Here is a 22,252-nt window from a genome sequence, read left to right as displayed (position 1 = left end):
GCTTGGGGTTTCAAACCTTTTGGGGTTGCTGTAGTTAGACTTTCTTGATGGGTGACTTAGCTACTTTGGTGGTATGTCTGTACAGACTGGCTGTTTCTGGAGCTTGCACAAGTGCAGGAGTTATGGGTGTAGCTGTAGCTAAATACCAGCATGTTAAATCATTAAGTAAAAATCTAAGTGTGTCCCTCTGCCTGTTTAAACTCTCTCTGTGAACTCTGCAGAACAATGATGTCTATACTACTTCTGTAAGACTGTGACAGTACATGCTACTGTCCTTCCTCTCCCTTTTCTTATTTTTTTTTTCCTGTTTCCAAGGGAATTCATATTTCTGTGTGATAAAAGTAATAACTGTTCAGGCCTCAGGTCAGCAGAGTCCTGAGCACCAGCTTAAGTGGCTCTCTGAGTTCCCTTGACTTCAAGGCATCCCGAGATTGTCATGATGAGAACCGATCCACTCCTCCTGCTCGCTCTTCTTGACAATTTCTTATTTTTGACAGAGCTTTGCTTCTCATCCCGTGGTTCTCACGATGAACTTTGGCAACAACTTGCCTTTCGCGGCTCACTTCGGTGGGAATTTTGATTAAAGACTGTGGGGTTTAGCAGAGATACATGCATTTTGATGTATTTATTTAACTGTATCCAGACTGAATTTTCCTAAGTTTATTTAATGCCAAGCTTGCCTGATATTTCTGTCTAAGGAATTTTGCTCAACTGTTTTTACAGTAGGAAAATATATCAGGGTGGTTCACAGTTGTACAGGGATTCATACAAACCAGCTCGTCTAACCTATGGAGTGAGGTTTATCAGAGATTATTGAACATGATGGTTTTGATGTAGTCTCCAGTTTTGGCAGTCCCTTAACTGGTATATGCTGGAGCTGGGAGGGTAAACTGGGCATCATTGCCCACTTGCCCTGCTGTGTACACACTTTTCTTGGGCATCAGTTACAGACCACAACTTGAGACGGGATCTTGGACTAGATGGGTCATGGATGCAATACACTGCAGCTATTTGTATGTGCTAATTACAGAAATGAAATTAAGCAAATGGATAGTAATTACACATTGCTTTCTGTAGAAAGTTGCATCTAAGTTGTGGGAGGTTTGAGCTTTCATTCTCCGTCCCCATCGGAAAGCAGCTACCTGAAGCTCCTGAGCAGCATCACTTAGGAAAGCTGGCTCATAAAGAGCAAGTCTTATTTTGTCCTTTACTCTCCATTTCTGGTGATGTTGATAACAGCCTTTGTTGCTGTGTTATTTCTTTTTCCCAGCACTGACTGCAGCAGGACAGAACAGACACATGCAGCAGGACTTACTGAAAACTGGGGCACAGGAGCAGAGGAAAGCTTTTTGTATTGGGGTCTTTGTTCCAGCATCCCTTTGGCCTTTCTCACTACAGCGGGCCATCCCTGCAGGCCATCTCTACTTGAAGTACAATTAATTCCCCCTCTCTTCTCTGAGTTGTTTTTTTGCTTCATGCAATAAGTACTGAGACAATTATTAATTCTTCAATGCCAAAACTTTTATGTGGCTGAAGTGCAAGCAAGTTCATTTTCTCTTGTGATTCAAATGCAGTTTTTCTTCTGAAGGTTTTTGTTGGTTTATGTTGTTTTCCCCACACACTGAATTGTGAGAGTGGCTTTTATTGATATATTTTGTATTTTGCATTCTTATATCTACTTCTTCAATTTTAAGGGGATTTTTGGTATGTGCTTGGGTCATGAATTTAAATTGTTTTCTAAAACTTTGAGAGTTTGGTTTTGCTTTTTATAAAAGTGAATGGTGTTTTTGATGAAAGTTGAGGCTTTCACATATTCGCAAGAATTCTGACGTGCAAAATTTGAAGAATGCACTTTGCTTAGGAGAGGCATGACTGTCTGCAGAAGTACATTTGCTCTCAGAACAGTGCAACAGTTACTTCACTTAATTTAAGATTCTGCATATTTAAGACTAACGTGGAGGGGAAATAATTTGAAAAAATATTCTGGATAACGTACTCCAAAAGGTGTTGCTCTTATGCTAAGCATGATCTCCGCATTAATCCTAATGAATTAATAATAATTTAATTATGTAAGTATATTATGAGTTGGTTCCCAAATTTCATAATCCCTGTCGTAGTTTCTGTGAAGGGAAGAATTGGATAAAACCATGCTGTCAAATAAAATTAGGAAAATAATTATTTTCCTAAATAAGAAAATAAGCCTATTATGAGAAGAGCATCTTGGAAAAACTTCACCAAATGTAATGGTGTGGACCAGGGCTGCTGTAGGGAGGGAGTCCCAAGCCCTGCAGCAGGATTCATTTGGCCTTGGTGGCATCCTGTAACTCAAAGGTATAATTGGAGCCAAGGGTTTCAGGGACAGGACCCCACCCTGAAAACAGCCCTCCTGAGGCAGAGCCCTGCCTGGTTCCTCGTGTGGCCTCCCCGCAAGGAGCCGTACACTGACGTAGTTAGGTATTACCTGGCTTTTGCACAGCTGCATGTAGCAATTGAAGCTCTGTTGCTCTGTTGGGGCACAGTCCTCAGCTTGATTTAAGATCTCAGTGCTATGGATGGGTATTTTAGTAGTGTCTAACAATGAATTAGTATGATGAGCTTGACCAAGCCAGGAGAGACCATGCACCTAGGTATCTTTGCAGATTACAGTCTGGTTCAGTTCAGCGTGTCCTTCTCAATGACTGCAACAGCAAGACCTTTTATAGGCTCCTCCAGGAGTATGTACTGTTTAGAAAAAAAAAAAGCCAACAAAAAAACCCAAACCCAAACAACACACAGGGTTCACCATGACCAAAAGCAGTAGTTTACAGGATGAAAACCACAGCCGTTTTCAGCTGTAAAGCAAGATGATGATGTCCTGGCTGCCTGGTGGTGCAGGAGCACAGCACTACTGAGCTGGAGGATGCTGGTGTCTGTCAGCAGGAAGTGTGGTCAGTGTCATGGGTTTGAACTGGCAGAAATCCCTTCTGGGTTGAAACATGGTAGAGTGTAAAGCCCTGTCCATAACAAAAAATGTACTTCACCATCAGGAAAACCATAGGTCATGCAGCGCAAGCTGAATTCTCACCTGGCTGGATGAATACATGTGGCTGGAATGGAGTGCAGGTGGAGGGAGACATGGCAACTCCTCTCACCACATCTAAACAACATTCACGTGGGGCAAGATCCCACACCCTGGTCCCACCGGATCTGTCAGGTCAGGTCACCAGTGGAAACATCCCCACTGGTTTCGGATGGAAGAGGATGAAACTCAAAGAAAGGTGCAAGAAATAAAAATTGTGTGGAAATTGGTGCAGAGTGCCACTCGGGTACAGCAGGAGTCACTGTAGGAAAAGCACTGTGCTTTTTCTGAAGAGTGTTTATTTCCCAGTAAAGCTGTGGCCATTGGGCTGATTGGAATATAGCAGGCAATTAATTCAGTTGTCTGTGCAACTCTGCATGTTTATGGCCTGGTTATTAGCTATTTTATACATAAAATTTCTACCTTCTGCATCCTGCCTTGCTTTTAAATGATAGCTGATAGTTTTTTGGTAGAAAACTAGGCATTTGGGGAAAAACAGACTTTTTCTGTTTTCTTCTGAAAAAGCAAGTCCCCTTCTTGCAGACGTCAAATCAAAATGTTTGGGTGTCATTGCTCTCCTACGTAAACTGGGATACCTAGTTAAGCTGTTTTGCTATTGGAGAATCATGGAATGGTAGAATCATCAGGTTGGAATAGACCTGTAAGACCATCAAGTCCAACTGTTGACCTAATACCACCATGCCCACTAAACCATGTCTACAAGTGATACATCGATACGTTTTTTGAACTCCTCCAGGGATGGTGACTCCACCACTTCCCTGGGCAGCCTGTTCCAGTGTTTTACCACTCTTTCAGTAAAGAAATTTTTCCTAATGTCCAGTCTAAACCTCCCCTGTCACAACTTGAGGCCTCTTGTCCTGTCACTAGTTACTTTGGAGAAGAGACCGACCCCCACCTCACTAGCACCTCCTTTCAGGCAGTTGTAGAGAGCAATAACGTCTCCCCTCAGCCTCCTCTTCTCCAGGCTAAACAACCCCAGTTCCCTCAGCCTCTCCTCATAAGACCTGTTCTCCAGACCCTTCACCAGCTTTGTTACCCTTCTCTGGACATGCTCCAGCACCTCAATGTCTGTCTTGTAGTGAAGGGCCCAAAATTGCATTTAGACCTGTGCTGAGAAGACCTCAGGAGAGGTGGTTCAGAGTCTGGTCCGTAACTGAGCATGAGGCTGCGAAACATCAAACAGTCAAGTCCTGGGCACGAAGGAGTGGTAAGAGGACAGGCATTTGAATATCCAAGCAAGCTGAGATAGAACAATTTTTAGATCCACAAAGTGCAGCAAAACATTTTTATGCTGTCAAAAGTTTTTTATTATTTTTTTTGTTCCAGTCAGAAGTATTGAAACAAAATTTACACTATTCTAAATGGATCTTCTCAGTTTTCTGTCGTTTTTAAAAATAAAAAGTAGTCTTTTCAATAGATTTCCCCTTTCCCCTCTTTCCATGGCATTACTCACAATTTAAAGGCATTGGAGCAGTTCAGATTTTTAATTTATTCCTTTATAAAACACAAAAGTGAAAATAGCGATTTATTCTTTCTACTTTCATTTCTTTCTCTTCTCCAAGAAAAATACAGGCTTTAGGTAAAATGGGACTGAACTCTGTACACTTCATTATTCTCCTGCCAGGGCTTACCGTATTCAGACTTAATGTGAAAATCTCACCATACCTATATTCACAGTAACTATACTCTAGTAATGAAACAGCATTTATTGTTTGTGCAGTTAAATGGTATTTTTCAGGTAACAGGCATGGTAATTTTTCCCTTTGAATGAATAAAGGTAGCTAAGTAGAGCACTTTCAAGTAAAATTTAGGGGGTTGCTTGTTTTTTGTGTTTTGAAAATCCATCATGGATTGCTAAGAATTATTGATCTATAGTAACAGTGAAGCGCCTTAGACCTGATATATGCAGGCAATTCATAAAGGTCCATTTACAGTCAAGAAAGAGAGACGCAGCCAAGAGCACATGGGCTGTTAAAAAGAGTTAATATTTTGGCAACTAAGACTATACACATGAAGTCAATGTTTAAGAAGAAAATCACTCTGGTTTATTTCATTTTTATGGGCAAATAATTTTCAAGTAACACTTATGATAACAGATGGATAAATTTATGTCTGCAGTTAATTTGAACGATAATTTCCTTAGGATGTTTTACTTGCTTGCATTTCTTTCTTTCTTTTATGAGAGCTGTCAGTTTTGTAGCTGAGAGCTCGATTTTACTGCTTCAGAAATTCGGATGCTGCTCCAGTTCATGAAGTTTTTTAGCAGCCAAATCAGTAGGCTTTAAGGCAGTGGTTTTGGTTATTTAAAATAATAAATATATCATGGAGAATATTCTTTTAGTGCTGAGAGAGAGAGTTGAAATGCAAGTACCATAGTATCTCCCACAGCAAGAGGGGAATCAAACTGTCTCTGGACCACAGTCCTGCAGTGGAGGAAAGCACATGTTTTCCCACCCCACTAGGTCCAGGCATCTGAGAGGTCAGAGAAGACATGGGCTGTTGTCCATGGTGTGGGGGAAGCCAGAGCAGGCTGGTGACTGCAGCTGCTGATTAAATCAGTGAGTGTTAATAGGGATTGGTGCATGTTAAAGTCTGAACTGTTTTGCTCAGCTGTAGGCTTAGGTGGCTGATACTAGGTACTGACTTGTTGATGCATTAGGTTTAAGTTTCTGAGATGTTCTGCAAGAATAAAAGATACAGGCTCTGTTGTAAATGTCTGTGTGTTCCCGAGAAAGCAGTGTAACTCCTACTTGTCCCAGGGTAGGAACAGCAGAAGTAGACTTTGATTGTTTCTGTGCTCAGAACAGGTGAAATCCCTCTCCATCCTGCAGAGTTTTCTCAGCCAGCGTTGGGCAGGCAACATTATCAGTAATGGTACTGATCATTGTAAATTAGACTGTTAACAATAGTCATAGAATCATAGAATAGCTGGGGTTGGAAGGGACCTTTAAAGGTCATCTAGTCCAGCCTCTCAAACTAATGTTACATATTGTTTCCAAAATCTTTTGTAAATGTTATCTGATTGTTCTTCATAATGGGACTCAGAAGTGGGTTGCACTGTGTTTTCACTTAGAGAAAGAGATTATTGTGCAACCTCTCTATAGGATGGGGTCGGTGTGAAAGCATAGCGAGACTGTAAGGTCTCCTAGTCCTCAGCTCCAGCTCTTTCCATTTTGTGCTCTCTACAAAGGATTCCCAAGGGGAATTTCAGCGTCATTTTAAATACTGGAGATACTGAAGACAGGAACAGGTCCACCCTTCTGGAATGAGTAGGGAGTGACAGACATCCCCAAGGTGACTCAGGTCTTGTGTGGTCTTAATCACCACTGAGATACGCTTATTTTTCTCCAAAACCTAAAGGGAGGTACCCACATGATGTAGCTGTCTTGAACATGCTTAATCCATGGCTAAAAAGGTGACCACGACTGAGATGGAACATGATGGCTGTTGAATTTGGGTAGGGACAGAAGATGGGGGGATGTGAAGGTGGCATTTTTTTGTTACTGGAAAACATATTTCTACTTGGTAGTTTCGGAAAGGAAGTGATGGATACTATACAAGCTTAAACACAAATATTAAAATCCAGAGAGCCTTTGTGAAAGCCATTAGCACCTGCCACCAGATTTGGCACTCAGATTCACATATGTTACTTGAAAGTGTTTTTTCAAAAGGGAAATGCCTTGAGGCCACCATCCAACGGCACACTGAGGGCTGGGGATTTACAGATGTTGAATACGCAAATACCTGTTTTACACTCCCAACTGATGCAATGTTGCATGCACAAATTTGGCACAAAATCACACTCATTGTTGTGCTACTGGGAACCAGCTCTGCCTGGTATCAGAAGTCTGGTCCTCTGTCTTCCAGGATGGTGTAGCTCTTTCCCATTTGCATTCTTCATCTTGGATCCTCTGTAGAACATAAAAGGGAGGGGGAAAAAAAAAAAAAAAAAGACAAGACTTGCGGACTGGAATATAAAGAGACTTTATCCACCAGCTCAGGCATCCTGGTCCAACACTGATTAGTGGTGCTACTGACATCACTAGCACAGTTCATCAGTGGTTTGTCTCAGTGGAGCAAGAAGTTGGCGACCAGAAGATTGAACTTGGCGAGCCTACAAAAGAGAATAAAAGGGTGAATTAACAGTTTGCAGATGCTAGAATTCCCTCTGCTCGTGTTTATTTGGGCATCTAGACGCTTATAGTGAGGTCAGCCTGTTTTTGTGTATGGACTTCTTTTACTATTAGTTTTTAAGGCAAAGTATCACTTTGCTTTTAAAAATAGACTTGCATGCTAATTTTGACCAAAGCCATGTAATTGACTCATTTAAGAGTCTGCATTAAACAGGCAATGCCTGATTCTCTTTTCAGACACTCAGTTGTAAATCAGGAGATACTCCACTGGGGAAAAGCTTGTTCCAAGTGCAAATCCAGCCTGTAGACTTTTAAAATTAAAAAAAAAAAATCCAACAAAACAAAACTGGGGGAACTTTTTATATGTACATTGATCTTGTATAATATGGAGGTTTGGAAGCCCCTGGATATTTCCTTTTCACCTGAAGCTTAAATCGGCAAAGAGAGGTGTGAGTTAGGGAGGCCAAAATAAACCTGCCTGTGCTACCCTATTGTGAAAAGGGATCTACTATTCTGAAGGCCGATTACTGTAATTCTGCTTTAAGAAAAACTCTTGTTGTATAACAAGGTATTAATCACAGAAACACAGTATAGCATATGCAATGGTGAGAGCTATCTTGAGGCTGCTGTCACCTGTACCAACCAAGGAAGGCAAGAGACAGAGCAAGTGGAAGAACAGATTTGTGTAACTGGGTTTGTGCTTTGATTTTTCTCCTGGTGTGTCATCACCTAAACTGTTGAGGGAAGCTGGACAAGCCCTGGACTCCCTTTGGTGGTCTGGTGGAGAATTCATAGTGCTCAGTGGAGAGTCCTGCCTGGCCACTTCTCACTGTTGCTTTCATCATTCCTCCACTGAAGGAGGGTACAGCCCCAAATCTAGGCCTTTATGTTTGCTAGTTGCAAGGTATTCAAGTAAACCTTAAAAACAAGTAAAATGGGCCTTGCAAACTGCAGAGTATATGTTTACCATCTCTGTAATTCTTCCCGTGATGAATGGGGAAAGTTGCCTGTGCGCAGTAGGATTTTGGTTTAAAGAAATGCATACATTAATGTCAGCTCCTCTGAGTCCCTGACATTTTCATATTGTATTTGTTATTACGCCTGTGCCAAGTTCTACTGTATAAGTCTAATTCTGCCTGCCTGTTCTCAAAGAAAAAAAAGCTATATTGGCCCCTCCTGTCCTATAACATAGGGATTTTGGCTATGCCCTTGCTGTATTTCTCTTCAGCATTTGGGATGTAGAAATGTAGACATAATTCAGGAAATTTTCTCTGTTTCAGAACTGCAAAGAATCGTGAGAGATTTACACCCAGGCTTAAGCACTCTGGTGAACAGGAATGGACATAAATACAGGATGAAATACTCTGTCACCCACCCCACCCCCACCCCCACATATACGAGAACTTGCTGTGGATCCACAGGCCACCCTGTAAGCTCTCAGGAGACCAGGCAGAGGTCCCATATAACTCTAGATTTCTAGAGTGTTGAAATCAATATATGGATGCCAGACAATTCATCACTTTCCATCCCAAAACTGTCTCATCAGAAAATTCCCAACCAGCTTTAAATTCCCTGCTATTGGGAAGATTTTAAAAGGCCAGTGTGGAGAACCTAAAGACTGGCAATGTTCCTCTAACATGGAGGTTTCTGTGGGATGCTTGTGTGAAAAGGCAAACAGGATACAGATTGCAAAGAATGCTAGGATCATGCCTCAGCTGGGATACCTTTGTATGCGACCTGCAGTGATTAAGATATCTCTGCACCTGAGTGTACTTCCAGTCACCCCGCTGCATGTTGTTGTCCCAGAGTAGAAGGAAATTTGGCTACTCAGTTTCCTTAAATTCAGAGTCTGGTGTGCTAGCACAAATCCTTCCGTACTGTTTCACATTAATGCAAGTTGATGGGGTTGAGACGGGTTCATGTTCTTTTCTCCTGCCCCTCCTGCCCAGGTGCTCACTCCAGTGGAGAAGCACAGATGTCCCAAGGCATTCTAGTCAACTGTAGCTGTATCCCCTGCAGCTCCACTGTGAGAGCCTCAGGCTATTGGAACCAGAGCTGGGAAGGGAATTTACAGAGCAAGGAATGAGTTTGTACTGCTCGTGGTGTTGGTCTCCTACAGGTTCAATCCATGTCTGACCAGTTTTAGGGCCAAGTTGCAGCAGGACTGCATATGAAGAACCAGTGATCTTCTTGATGCGCTGGAAAGACAGGACATGACTGCTGGCTAGAGTTAGTTGTTTGGCAAAAGTAGACGTGAAAATGAAAGCTTTAAAAAGCCTGGCTGTAATTTATGTGGATTTCTTGAGGATTTTTACTGGTATGGAAACTGGGACTGGAAATCTCATTAAACTGGGTGTTCTTGTGAGAGTTCCAGGTTTTCTTGGTCATGGTTATGCCAGGAATACCATCATAGCAAACTTGCTGAGAAAGGATTTATGGATTTGGGATCAGATCCTATTCTCAATGAATTAATGGTAGTTCTGCAACTGACGTCAAGGTAACTGGTGTGTGCACCTGGATGAGACACTTATTTGTCATTCCAGTTCTTTAATCTAGGCTACTTTCACATTACTGGAAAACATCAATACCCTCTTTATAAGCCTATTAAATACCAGTTCCATTGTTATTTTCTCTGATTGATCAGAAGAGATCTGTCAAGGAAAAGAAAACGTGTGTGCAATATACCTCTGCCAAAAAAAAAAATTAAATATCAGAAATGTAATGTGAAGATAGAATTACTAAGAGAAGCAGAAGGAAAATAATTGGAGCTCCAGTCAGCAAGAAGAGATGTTGTAAACTGTAGTTATTCACCTCTCCTAGACGCTGAAAACACAAACTCTGCCACTGTTCAGCCATTTTATAGATGCCTGTAGAAAGTAACAGAGGTCTGTTGGACAAAATTGCTCTGGTGGCAGCTGAAACTGGGCTCAAATCCAAGTCCAATAGCTAAGCTGCCATCTGAAATTGGAAAAGTTTGGATTCATACCTGAATCCCTTGCTCACTTTCTGCTCTGTGCAGTAGACCTAATGAAACCCTGAGTCTGGACTTGACTGATGGGGGAAGGAGAAGCAATTCCAATCCATGGAAAATGTTGCTGTTTCAAATTGTTTTTTAAAAAGTTTAGTAACAAAATTTGATAATATGGGAGTTCTTAGCAGAAGCGGAGAACACTGGTGAGTTGGTACTGGGGTGCTGCTTTTGGTAGAAGCTCCAGAGCTGTGGCTGCTGGAACTGCAAAGCTGACTGGCTTGGAGGTAGGTAGCCCCAGAGGTAGGCAAGTTTGTTAAAGAGTTGTGAACTGAAACATGGCAAAATATGATTTCAGAACTACGAAGCTTTACTTCTATCAACTTCCAGGTAGGCAGTGGGAAAGAGGAGGCAGGTGAATGAGCAAAAAGCTGGATGAATCTGTCTTGGAACTTACTCTGTTTTTCAAGAGATATCAAATAAGACCTACCAAATGCTTTGAGTTCAATGAACTGTTAATCATCATCTGAAAATTATTCTGCCAGAGAACTTCCAAACACCTTTTTAATCTAAACACAACACTTTGGTGTTCAGCTTTGGATCTATCCCTGGCAGAAAAGTGAAATGGCCATCATTTCCTGGAATACTGTTGCAGGTCTGAAACTGATGTGACTTGTACCTAAAATAAATAACTGGAGTATTTTTAGTATTTTTCTGTACTTTGTTATGCGAAATACCTTAAATACTGAATTTTGCACACTTTTAAAAATTGTATTTGTACACTGAAGGTAAATGGAGAGGAAAATCAAATGCCACTACTGAGTTAACTCAGTATGAAATTCAGCACCAGTTTTCAGTATTTATACAGAATTCACATTCACTTTGTGTTTTTCCTTGAGGTGTTTGAGGTACAGTGAAACTGCTGTGAGGTTCTTATCACTTAGCGATCTGGTCTGGTTCCAGTTGAAAATTTTGTAGTACCTCTCACCGGGGGGATTGGTTTAAAAGGAATAGAAATCTGCCAAAGAAATAAAGACTTCATTATTGACATCAATGCTATTTTTAATCTGGTTTCCTAAGGAAATGAGGCTTAAGCAATCACGGTGTTTGTGAGTATGTGTGTGTGTGTATATAGGTGTGTGTGAATGTCTTTCTCCCTCGTAAATTTTTCATCTGTTGGCTGATTATAACCGAACTTGACAGATGGCTAGAGTCTCCAAGATAATAAGTTCTTGCATGCTTCATGAAAATAAGTGATTGGGTAGAAGAAAAAGAAATTCTTAGTGCACAACCATGGAAGAGCACAGCATGAGCTCCACTTTTATGAGATCTCAGAAAATCCCTATGGGAGAAGGAAGTCAAACACATATCTGGACAACTGCACTTTATTGGTCCCTCTGCATGTGGGAGGATGTAGCGTGTAGTACATGTATCAGTCATGGCATGGTTTGAACAGAACAATGATGTTTAGACTAAGTAGTTATTACCAAGTTTATCTCAGGAGACACATGTTACCTCTGGGCTGCCATTTAACGAGGTGTTTATTCTCAAGGCCAGAGCAATATCATGGAGCAGGTTTGTAAATGTGATGGAGGTGTGGCTCCAGGACTCTGTATGAACCTAATGAGTCATGGCACTCAAAAGTGCAGCCTCACTACCACTGATTGGCCAAGTGTGCCATCAACCATGCCCAGAAATGTTCATAAGTAGCCAAGGGGTGAAAAGAGCATCAGAAACTCCTACAAGCCCAGGAGGCAGCTTGGGGCCACATTCCTGTGTGCAGAGTTCAGGAACGATTTCACCAGAACAAAGTCATTCTCTTGAGAGCTGAAACAGCTCACTGGCAATGGGGAGCAAAATTAAGAAAAAATTTAAAGAATAAAGCATGACCTGGAGGAAAGCGATTTTGCAACATTAGCTTATCAGACAAGGGGATGGTTGTCACTTAGCAGTTGGAGAAGATGCTCAGAAAATGTTGTGATGAGGACAGACTGAAACCTTTCCAGAGCAAAAAACAGATGGGGATCAGAAAAGTCAAGCCAGAGTTAGTTCTTAATTTTTTTTTTTTTCTCCTTGAGATTGAAAGTTTTGTATTTAGTATCTTGGTAACAGTGATAACTGTTGGGGTGGGACTTTCCCTCTTGAACTGTAGGTGTCTGAAAGTTCAGTTAATCTTCTGTGTAAGATTATCAGGTTCCTTTCAAACCCCCAGAAGACAAATCCTCCCGCTCATCCTGGATGCATATTTTAAGATGGAAGGAATTGCCCTCGAGACATCTTCCACTGGCTACAGAGGAAACCTAGAAGACTGGCCTCCAACAGATGCCTGATTTTCAGATGAGTGGGATTAATTGAACCCTGAGAGCAGGAGTCAAGAATTCAGGGTGTTTTGTCCTTCCCTCTACCTGACCTTGAGCAATATTTTGCATTGCTGCCAATGGCAGAGCCTCATTAGCCCTGAGGAGGAAAATTTGCAAGCGGAAGACTGACACAGGATTGCTTTCCATCATGCCTTGGAGAGCATCTTGGCATGGACTCTAGGGGAAAAGAAAGCCCTCTGCTGCCAGCTCTGGAAAACTCATCCAGGGCTAGGTTTCATTGTTGTGGGAGAGGAGAAGCTGGAATGCCCCCGTAGCTTTTGCTAACTATCGTGCAGCAACTGTTGAAGCCCAAGATTGGCCAACCATTTTCTTCACCATTCAGATCTCCTTGTGAGCCCCAGTGCTTGGCGCAAACTGTCCATCTTTATGATTGCACAGAAGAGATGGATTCAGACATGCAAATGTGTCAAGTGTTTCCGTCTTTCCTCACCTCTTGGCTGTAGGGAGAGAAAGCCACTTTGATGCAAGCTCAGTCATTCACAAGCTTGACCTGCTTGGAGCTGTGCAAAGGAAATGGAACTGCTGACAAGAGAGCAGTCTTTCATTTCTGTTCATCAAGGACAGTTACTCCTTTTTCAAGGGAAGAAGCAAGCTGTCAAAACCAAATGTTTTTACATACTACATGTTTAACTTTTTCACTGTTCTCTTAAAGCAGCAATGAGGCCAGATGCATAAGTGCTGTCAATGAGAACTAATTCAGACCTGGAGACCCTTTGCAACAGCTTTCTGATGTAACTTGTCTTTTTGCATGCAAGACTTGGGGAAAAATAATGTGGGTGGGTGGGTGTTTTGGTTTATTTTTTGTGTGTTACGGAGAGACTCACCAGATAGTCTCCCCTGTGGAGCCACTCACCAAGTCAGTAGTGTTTATTCAGCATCTCCCTGAAACACCAGCATCTTAAAAATTGTCTTCCTGAAGTTGTTACATTCCCCATTCAATCATCTCCCACACAATAAAAGCTCCAGTGTTGGCTTGCCTTTAACTTCTGTGCTGCACAGTGCTCCTGTCAAAAGGGAGCCCTTCCTCCTAGCATTTTTGTTTTTCTTAATACTTGCCAATCACCCTGCTTGCCTTTACCCAAAGTTTGTTGTCTTTGCAGTTGGTCACAGCGTGAGCTACCAAAAACCTCACTGAGCTTGATGGGGTATTCTGTTAGCCTAACCCTAACACACGATCTTCCACCTCCCCCGCACACAAAGGGCCTTTTCACTGGCCCACCACAGCTCGAAGATTTCATTTCATGTGTTACAATTAATCTGTATTTATTGCCACTTATCTCTAAATGGCTAACAATATCAAGAGTTTAAAAAGTGCTTTTAATGTCAAACTGGGTCAATTAAAACTCTACTTAAAATATTTGCAAAACTTCTAGCCTGAAAGTTGCCCCCTCAATCTGCTGTTAACCAGAATGTTTTAAATAAATACACACGGCTTGAGGAGACTGACATTTGTTAAAATTCCCCTTGATATTTTAGTAGAATCAAGGATTAATTCCTTACTCCTACATTCAATTGCTTTTTTATAAAAGGAGAAAAATTAATAATCTTTTAGATGGTTGTAAATATTTGAAAGATTGTTTCAATCAATTAAAAAATAGAAAGTCAGGACATACAGCTTCAAAAATTGTAATGCCAGAAGAGCCCATTAGATTGACCAATCTGATCTCCTGGAATTCCATCCTGTTCTGTGGACCCTAATAGTGTGTTTTAAACTCTGAGTTTAGAATCATGGGCCACAACCAAAAAAAAAAAAAAAAAAAAGAGCAAAGTCCTTCACTATTGTGTGTGGACACAGGAAATAATGTAGTAGGACATAAAATATTAAAAAAATAAATAAAAAATGAAAGAGCAGCTTTTACTAGTGTATGTTGGGGTTTACTGAAGGCTGAAGATGGCTGGAGGATCCACTTTTTCACCTTCCAGAAGAAGCCTCAGTTTTTCCTTGAACTTCTTTTTTAAAAGCTCAGATTTCAGGACAGCCTTAATAAATCATCTGAAGTAAGTGCTGGTGTACTGCCCATGAGAACTCTGAACTCTTACGTAGTTCAGCCAAGGTTGCACTGTGTTAGGATGGTGAAGAGCATCGCACAGAGAAGTCCCAAGAGGGACCCCCAGGTAGGGCTTACTTGTGTTGGGTGTGGTAGATCCACAGAGTGAGATCTTAGGCTGGGGGAATTAACTACCTAAACTAAAGGTCTGTCCACATGGAGCCATTTGGACTTTAAGCTCTGATCCTCAAACACTTACACTTTCCATGAGCAGCAGTATTAATGAAGCTCAGTTTCCTATGGTTTTAGGTCATTTGCTTGAATTCCCAGCAGGCTAATAAGGTTTGAGCCGTAGCTGAGGCATTTCTCTTAATTAGGGCATTTGTATTATCTTTATGGGTCTCTGATGTCTCTAATAAAGCTCACCCTGCAACTTTTCTTTCCGCAGGAGAGATCGGTGAGTTTCTATCCAGCCATCTGTTTTCATAAAATGTATAAGGAAGGACACTGTTGGAGACAGCTACTCTTCTGTCTAATAGATTTGAAATTTGCCCATGGGTTCAGAATATTTCAGCGGAGATCATAAAAACAAAAGCATATGCACAAAGGGACAGCAGGATCCTGTAAGCATTGTGTTCTTTGGAAACAAGGTTAAAATGAAATTGTCATGTTTATGCAGTGTAAATATTGCACAACTTGAGTACACCAAATGGTTTTGATCATTTCTTTAGTCATTTGTTCTTGTAGAATATTTAATTAAACAGATCTGGCTTTCTCAAATGATCCATAAGTCCATTTTTATAGGTTAGGGATGGAAATGTATCTTGAAGAATTGCTTTTGTGTAAGAAATAACATTTAAAAAAATCTTCTTTTGCTGCTTGCCATCCATAAAAAGAGTGTGGTTATGGCAATTTGGAGGAAAGCAATTGTTCTTTGATATCAGTGTTCTAATGAAAGTAAAGATGCTGGCTTGTGGATGTGCTTTTATTGCTCATTAGTTGCTGTCCTATTCGTTATTCTTTTTGGGTTTGTTTTTAATCTTAGTATCAAGAAGCCAAGTGATGCTGGTGACTAATTACGTCCCAAGAATGGCAAACAGCACAAAGCTGACAGTTTGCAAACAAGTCCTAGAACGAAATATGTTCGCATAAACTATTTGGGTTTTTTTAAATGCTTGCAAGCAGGAATACTGTGAGTTTCCCAGTACTGCTTTTCATCCCCAGATTACTGAGTCCTGTCAGCCTGGTTTCGGACACGTGTGTCCTGGAGTGTCATGTGGCCCTGATTCATTTATATTCTCCCCTTTGGATCTGACAAAAATGTCTCACTCGAAAAGGTCAGGTTTGAGATCTCTTTAAAGGCTGTTGCCTTTGGCAATGTTAACCAAGGAGCAACAGGCTCTTATCCTGGACAAGGACTGCTGCTTTAGGCTGACTTTTTGATAAAATCTTTTATTTCCTCAAAGAACCATTTAAAGACTGCATGTTAGTATTAAGAGCATTCTTGTGCAGATCTGAGTACCAAAGTGCTCTGGCCAGCGTCACAGGAGCCAGTGATGAACAAGCTGAGAAGTGTAACAACAGGGAGGTGAAAACTGAAATTTGATGGCAGTGTGAAGTAAGGGAGGAAACTGGTTGCAGTTTCCCACCAGTTGGACTAGCCTAGCTCTGTGCATCTCTGCTCGGAACATTTGAACCCATAGGCTAATTTCCCTTAAATTTGATGGAAGGTGGGAGTTCATGTGATTATGTTCCTTTGGCAAGAAGAGGAAGTTTCTGTTCATCTTCCCATTCAGGAAGAGCCTGTGACGTAAACTCAAACTCTCTCCTTGCTAGGTATTGGAAAAGGATCTCATTCTCCAAACATGGATCCATAGGAAAACACATTTGGTGGTTCCGCTGATCAGGAAAAAACTTGTGTTTTAATGCTATTTTCTGCCAAATTTCAGCGTTCAGGATTCTGCAGGCTCTCAGTTACTCATCTGCTTCCATTGGATCCAGAGAATGAAATAAGGAGGCTTTGCCAAGATTTGGCTGAAATGAAGGAGGTAGTTGATTGAATCTCACCAAGGGGCCAGCAGAGAGGAGGTTGGGTACCAGTCTAGTATGGCATGGGCACCAGTCTAGTATTAACAAAATACAAACACAATTGTGTTGAAAATCTCTTCCTGCTGGGTGAGAAAGGGAAATGAATACAGGAAAATAAAACTTGAGTCTTCAAAGGGAAGGGGCTTTAAGTGCAGTCTAGTTTTTACAGTCTTGGATCACTGTAACTGTGGGAAAATATGATGAGACAGTGTACCCAAGCACATTTGCTTTTTCTTTTTTTTGTTAATTCTGTACTGTTCTGCATAAGCAGACAATGATGGATTGTCCCAGAGTTCTGTGCATAGTATCGAAGAGAGCTGGATTTAATTGTCCTGCATTTATTGTACGAAAGGAATGAATTATGAGCCACTTTACAGCATCTCCAGTGAAAGTGATTATCAGCACTGCTCCTCGCCAGAGATATAACTCTGTCAAGCAGGCTCCCTCCTCTCTTGGGTTCCTTGGAAAAAGCTCGTGAATTTGCAGTCTTCTGCCAGTGAAAGCTCAGGGTGAAACACAAAACTGAAAGCTGCCAATAGCTATATATTCAGTTCAGATGTTGTAGGAATTTCTTATTCCTTTTTTTTCTTTTTCCTCTGAGTGGAAGATTACTCAAGGTTTTTGGAGCATGCAACCAAAATAGTGCAGTAGAATGTGTTCCCAGTTGATTGCTCTTGATTTTGTAGGTGAACTGTGTGGTTACCTGTTGGCTTTAATTAACTTTGACCAGGGCTTATGCACACATACAGTGCAATTGGTCGTGATGCCATCGAAAGGCACTCTTCACCCTCACTCACCGAACCATATCTCATAGCTGTTTTCACACTGCTTCTCCCTGCAACGCACAGATAGCCCCAAAAATAGGTTTATGCTGAGGCTGATGTATAAAAGGAACGTTATGAGCTCTGCCTCTGAGACACTGCACAGTAACTCATGTGCAGAAGTGCAGGGAGTTTTGCTTTTTACATTTTCTATTGACTACTGTGGCATAATAAAGGACAGTGGGATGAATTGCAGGGACTGTAACATTGCTTGCCAGAAAGATATTTTGGGGGGAATGGTCCCCAACATTGCAGAACAACAGCTGTAAGGGCAGATTTTGTGTTAGGGTTTGTTTAGACCTGCAGAATTATTTTCAGGACCTTCAAGAGCGCTACCTCACGCTGTGTGCTTTAGGGAGCTATGGGTTCTGTCCCCTGTGCTAGTACGTTTCTTGTGCTGCCTTGCAAACAAACGTGAGGTTCCTGTGTGCTCACAGATATTTTTGTGCCTGGGTTAGCCCAGATAAACAAATGAATCAACACATAGATAGAGGTAACAATGTGTGCACAACTGTGCAAGCCCTTATAAAAGGGTGTCTTTCTGTGCCCCTCCACATGAACAGATTTCACATGGATTTATCAACAGGTCTACAACTGCCGGAAAGTCTGTTCTTAAAAAGAAGAAGAAAAAGGGGGGGATGGCAGCAGTCCTCAGGCTGAAAACTGTCCTGCTAATTAATAACAGCTAAGAACAGAGGTTATGTGGAGTGTTATAGCGACAGGTCATGAATTGGGAGAGGAGCATTTGTGGTCACATCTTCTGCGTGCAGAGTTATTTTTTAAACAATTACCTATGTAACTTTGCTCATGCATTTTGAATAATCAGCTGTTTAATGCACAAACTAGTGAAGACTCTTTCATTTTTTCCACTTTGTCATTCTATTGATTTATTCACAATCCTTTGAATGTAAGAGGAGTATCATCTAGAACAGAGAAAATTTAAGAAAAAGGACTTGGGAATTTGCCTTATGTTTTGTGGACTGAAAAGATTGTCTGAACTTTTGAACAGAGTTGCTGTGAAATGTTGTGGAGTTAAATGGCTGGATGAGCCTTCCACAAGATGGGAAGTCATGGGTGGCCACTTGTCCATTATCCAGAATTGGGCAAGAGTCTAATGGGAAGAGCTGGATGGCAACTTCGTGACAAAATGGGCTTTCACTCCAGAATGCCAATTCATGGTGGCTTTTTGTAGGAATATAAGGGAGAGTTCTCCAAGGGGGGGAAAAAAACTCGTAACACAGTAGGATCAATATTTTATGCTGTGAGACCTTTCACTTTTTCCTTCACAAATAGCTGATTTCCTGGTGTTTGCTAGATTCGTTTGGGATGTGGGAAACAAGTTCGTGTCCATTCCTGATTCTTGAGTTAATGCAAGGAATAGAGTGTTTGATTTGCTTTTGGAGTAATTACTGCAGGAAGAGGACAGCGATGGATGGAGCATCCCCAAGAAGAGCTATTCCAGAACCATTATTGCATAGCAGCTTATTGCACATTGCCTATTGTGACCAATTTAATTGAATAGCGTTGGTCGTTTAGGATGCAGTACATGCAGATCAAAGAGCTAGATCTCCAAGTACGCAAAATCTTAAGACAATTTGACTCTTTAGTCAAACAGAAGTGAAGTGCTCGGTAACCAGAGCCTCTGCTGAGGGCTGGATTTTCAAAAGGCCTGAGCCTTTAGGCAGCAGTTTTGAAAACCTGGCTGAATTTCAGTGCGAGCCTGTCTGTAGAAACCTTTTATATCTTCATTGAGCACAAAGGGACAGACTGTCTTGTAAGTTTGTGCCTTCATTAGGAGGAACCGAATCCTATTGATCTCAGCATGCATTATGGTTGGATCAGACCTCTTCAGCGTGTGACCTGTTAGCACTATACTTAAAAGCACTGCCATGGCAACAAGGGCAGCAACCCCAACAGCAGGGGAATGGGAAGTGGCATGAGGTGAAGAAGGGACATCCTCTTCTCATTGACAGAGATTTCCCCATAATAGAAAAGGGGGGGGGAAAAGCTTGATAAGTCAAGTGGCTTGGTTCTTAAGTGAACTTACTCTAAAGTAAACATAATGCTGTATGTGTCTCATTTGCCAGTGAGATCATCTGTTTCTTTGTAGAGAAGAAAATGTGTTTCCATTCCAAGTTCAGGGCCACTCAGGCAATTTACATGAACAAATAAAGATGAGGTTTAGCAGCACTGAATAAATAAAATACAACTCTAAGTGGCCACCAAAGAACAGAACTGTTCAAATGGAATAGTACTGGGACGTGAGCCAAGTGGCTGCTGCTTGCCATGCCTGCTTACGATTCCCCATGCAAGCAGTGCTCAGATGCTTCTTGCTGAGGTCAGGTTTATGGCTGTAGCAAAACATATACTGGGAGATAAACAAGCTTTGCTACATATGAACAGCAGGGCAGAGAACATAAAGTAAATCTGTGCTGTAGCCATGGTCTTGCCAGAGCAGCGTAGGTCGGGGCTGACTAGGGCAAAGAATATTCAACACTTGGTAAAAGTGGTGGACATCTTGTTTCTAATATTTTTTTACCGGCTGCATCCTATGTTGTTCAAAGATATTAAATGGAGTTATTCCTAATTTTCTCCTATTTGAGATTAGGATCTGGCCACCCTCTATTTCAGTGCTGCTAGCCATGGAGCAGGTGCATAAGATCTCGCACATGGGGAAAATCAAAACACTCCACCCCAGAGCTGCGTTTTATCATGGATTCAGCTAACAGGTAAAGGCTCTAAGAGCTGTTGGTCCATTGCTGTTTCCTCATTGCACTAAGGGCTGGTGTAAGTAAATATCAGCTGGATAAGATGACTCTTCCATTTCCAACTCAAACTGCACATCTTCCAGTCTGGCACAGAACTGGCCACTGCGAGTGGGGCACTGTGACATCCCAGGAGTCTCTAGTGCAGCTCAGTTTTTGGGTGTGAGACTGATGATCTCTAACAAATCTCAGCGTTATGTAAAACTGTTACAAGTTAAAATGCCCTGTACCACTCACAATCAAATCAGCCCCGTGCTCTGCTCATTATGTAGCTTCCATGTGTAATTCCAGGGTCCAGGTCTGGGATGGAGTCATGTCTAGGGCATTAGTCCGAGCAGAGACATGTCTCTGTTCTGTAGTCATGACTTTTGGCAGTAGCTATGTGTTAGCTCCACCCTTAGTGTGGGAGGCCTGAGAGTATGGGATGGCTCTTGAATGAACAGCTTGACTATGGCTTCTGAACAGATGCTTATTTCCACTGAGTGGGGAGATGACTCACTTTGCTGTGACCAAGTAGCTTAGCTAGTGCAGAAGTGGTTCTCTGGTCTGCTCTGGAGTGAATGCCATAGCACTTACAAATTTGAAGTAGAGGTGCTGTAGTGTTTAGTATCTGTTCGGCATACAGGAACATACTGAGTGGTGGAAACTCTGCAATGGAGAATTGGTCCCCTCACCTGTCATGTCACTGCAAGTGAGGTGTTCTTTCCTGCTCCTGTCAGGATCTTGTGTCCACAGCTGAGCAAACTGTTTCTGCAGTGGATTTATCTCAAATGAGTTAGTTACCTAAATGCACGTGTTTCGTCAATACCAGAAATGGCCACCTCCAAAGTTACTTTACCCATCCTAGTACAGTTCTTTAAGATGCCAAAACTGAATTTCTTTGTTTGCATTTTACTGCTTCCTTTGCAATGAAGGAATCCAGTATAACTATCTTAAATGAAACATCCAATGTTTAGATGGCTAACAGTGGGTGGGATTAGTATCTCTAAAAATACCCTCTAATCTGAGTTTCTTCTGTGCTCATAGTTGTCCCTGACTTTCCAGTCTGAAAGTCACTGCATGCGATCTGAACTTAGATCAAAGGTAGTTAGCCAAATGCCAGATTCTTCTGTGAGTGTTGTAGCTTCAGTGTCGCTCAAACTGTCTCAGGATTTCTTACAATACGCTCTTTCCATGATGGAACTGCCATGCAGGCAAGCTGCGCTGGGGCTTCCTTTGGTTCCTTTATGTGCTTATTTATTTGCTCAAGGTTCAGGTGGAATTCTGGTTTGATGGCCCTCTCAAACCTCTATTTGATTACATATAGAATTTTTCAGCAACTAATTTTAGATCCCATCATTCTCCTCTCTTCCCCTTTCTTGCCTTCCCTGCCCCATCTCTTCTGTGCTTTCACACTCCCACCCCCCAAAAAGGTGAATTTGAAAGAAAACGAACACCCGAGCTTATGTGTATCATTTGACTGTATACATAAGCTGGAATGAACTAAAACTGCACCAAAGTGCTTATTGATAAGTACTACTAAACTGATGAAATTTTTCAAAAGTCAAGTTACTATAATATAAATATAACTGGTGCAGAAGCTAGGGGCTGGAAGCCTGTGTGCTGAGTGAAGGTTGGTTGAGAATATCTATGGGAAAGTCAGTGTGATTCTAAGAAAGGCCAGTGCTTTGCATCCAGATGCTTTTGGCCTTTGAGTTTCACATCTGCTATCCTCAAACATTGCCATGAATGCACGTTTGAGTTATAGTTACCTTTTGTCTGCAGCTCAGCAGATGGGATGTAGTTGTTCAGTGCTGTTACTAGAAGTATTCTTTATATTAGCTCATAGTTTTAAATGCTAAGACCTGTATATTCATGGTAGCCGGCTCCAGGTACTTGAGCGAGGTAATGATATTAGTTATTCAGACTAGGATTTCTCATGTTTCTCTCAGGAGTAGGAAGTATACCTCTCCAGAGAAAGCTACAGCTCTCTGAAGAGACTGATCTCTCTCAAAGCATCTGTCTCTGCATTGACTATAGTGGAGCCTAA

General features: G+C 41.6%; 1 protein-coding gene across 1 annotated transcript in view; it reads left to right on the top strand.

Annotated features, from left to right (window-relative positions):
• TRABD2B (TraB domain containing 2B) overlaps window positions 1–22,252 on the top strand; it is a 291,040-nt gene that overhangs the window by 179,243 nt on the left and 89,545 nt on the right. The window lies entirely within an intron of this gene.

Source organism: Leptosomus discolor, chromosome 3 (genome assembly GCF_034619465.1).
Source record: "Leptosomus discolor isolate bLepDis1 chromosome 3, bLepDis1.hap2, whole genome shotgun sequence".
NCBI classification, from domain to species: domain Eukaryota; kingdom Metazoa; phylum Chordata; class Aves; order Leptosomiformes; family Leptosomidae; genus Leptosomus; species Leptosomus discolor.
The sequence above is the reverse complement of the archived record's forward strand: the minus strand, read 5'-3'. Positions and strand labels throughout refer to the sequence as shown.